Consider the following 2,438-nt stretch of genomic DNA (forward strand, 5'->3'; position numbering starts at 1 on the left):
CACTCTTGGTTTTCCCTTCCTGCTCTGTCTCCATCTTACAGCCTCTCACTCTGCCAAGTCCTCCAAGCCACCAGCTCTCCCTCTCTGCTCTCCATCTGGCGGCTTGGGGAGCCAAGTTCCCCAAGCCACTCCATTCTCCACTGGCTCTCCCGCTCTGCTTTCTGTCAGGTGCCTGTGTATGCAAATTAACCCGCCATCTTTGTCAGATTAATTTGCATACTCACTCCTGATTGGCTGGTGAGCATAGCAGAGGGACAGTCAATTTACATGTTTCTTTTTTATTATATAGGATAGCCCTTGATTATCTTTAGCTGAGCTAGGAGGTGTTTGTGCTGTGGCCAACATTTCCTGATGTACCTGGATCAACACGTTGGTTACATAAGATCATTGAGCAGCCATTTGGTTTAAAAGGATGACTCCTTTAACAAGGTATTTTTTGTTTGTTTATTTGGGTTTTGGGAACTTTGGCTCCAAAGTGCACTCCAAACATTGGGAATCATCCTGCCTTATAGAGTAAAACCTCAATATAACAGACTAATTTGGGTGAGGGGGTGTCTGTTAAAGCTAAAAGTCCATTATATAATAAAGTAGGTTTTCTGAATGCATATGCTTAAAAATTGACAAATTAGTTAGTTTTTCTGTTTTACTAATGTAGATATGTTTGTATAATTAAAATTAAATATGTATGAAAAGTTTAATTCTCCAGAAAAGTTTTCTATATGTATTACAATAAATTGACATTTATACTGAATAGGTCTAGTAAACCTATGTTTTCACCAGGCACCAAGAGCAAACAAATGCACATGGCTAGGGCGTGGCTTAGCACACATCGGAACAAGCATTAAAACTGCTACAGAAAGTCATGCCAGTAGACAACAGAACCAATTACCAAGCATGATGCGATGTGATCATGTGTTAACCATTTGCCAAACATTGTTTATAAGTGGCGTGAGAGCTTTATGAGATCACTTAGGAAGAAATGAAAGAGAAATTAGAGGAAAGAAAACTCATAAAATTGTCAGAAATTATGAGAGTTAAACAGGAATTTATTAATGGACATGCTACTAAGCTTGGAGCTGATATTTGGATCTATATAAACAGGTGATAGTGCAGCGCTAGACTATGGGCAGGATGACTTGGCTTGGCTTGGCTAAGGAGTTGAGAAGATAGTTCTCTGGCAGTCACAGAATCAAGCACTAACTGGCATGAGATTTGCAGCCATGGAAAGATATGATGATGCTGTACAGCTGTGTGATCTAATCTTACATGAAGGTCCAACTAACACTGCACCAGGAAAGCATAAGATTGCCACTCTAAAAGCCCAGGGAAAGTGTGGAGGCCATTCGAGAAGTGAATGAGTGTCTGGAACAATTTGTTGGAGGCCAAGAAACCTGGCCTGAATGTGCATGGCTTCTTATCAATGAACATGACCACACTAAAGCAGCTTTTTCCTTGGAGGGGCTTATGCTGACTAATCCACAAACCATGTACACTGTCAGCAGTACGCTGAGGTGAAACACACCCAAGGAGGACTTGAACTTTTAAGAAAGTGTTTTACACAGGCATTGACACTGAACAGCAGAAATATGAGAGCTTTGTTTGGACTTTACATATGAGCAAGTCATATTGCTTCTAATCCAAAACCAAGTAAAAAAAAAAAAAAGGACACCATGAAATATGCTAGTTGGCAGCTAGTCAAATAAACAGCTTATCAGTTTGCAGGCTGAAGGAAGAAGGAAACCACATGTTCTCTAAAGGTAGTTGAAGACATGTTGGAAACACGGCAGATTGCCCAGTCTTAAGGTTTCCAAACCTTTTTCATGTTACCTTTCACAATTGAACTTATTGGCCTGTGTCTTATTTACTGAATGCCCAGTGATATTTATATATTAATTTCCTGTTCAAGCAGTTGTAAATAATGTGTTTATATGAACCTAAAAATGCTTTTATTGCTAAGCAGCAAGATGGGGGAAGTCCATGGAAGAAAGATTTAAGATGAGTCTTATGAATTATACATCATTCTCTTCAGATTACACACATATAACTGCTTTTGAACTAAAATCTGATGTAGAAATAACCTCGTTAAACAAACCATAATAATTTATTTAAAAACCTCGTTAAAGCCATAATATTTATTTTAAAATATTAATTAATTAATTAATTAATTAATGTTCAGTCATGAGACAGGTAAAACAAGGCAAAAATCATTAATTTATAACAGTTGGAATACGTTGAATTTATTAATTCAGATGGCTAAGCCTTTAATTTTTAGAGAAGCCCGTGAAACAGGTAGATTCAGAGCTGACAGTACTATTTTAATCTCTTAAGAATCTAGGTACCTTTAATTTATTACATAATTGCTTGGATATTGTGGTTTTGTTTTATACATTAGGATAAGGACAAATTTGTAAATCCCCTGTAACTCATAATATGGCAAC

General features: G+C 37.4%; 1 pseudogene; it reads left to right on the forward strand.

Moving 5' to 3' along the window:
• The first annotated feature begins 979 nt into the window (after positions 1-979).
• Positions 980-1,802, forward strand: LOC102248614 (annotated as a pseudogene).
• The last annotated feature ends 636 nt before the right edge of the window (positions 1,803-2,438 follow it).

This window comes from Myotis brandtii, unplaced genomic scaffold (genome assembly GCF_000412655.1).
Source record: "Myotis brandtii unplaced genomic scaffold, ASM41265v1 scaffold803, whole genome shotgun sequence".
In the NCBI taxonomy this organism is placed as follows: Eukaryota; Metazoa; Chordata; class Mammalia; order Chiroptera; family Vespertilionidae; genus Myotis; species Myotis brandtii.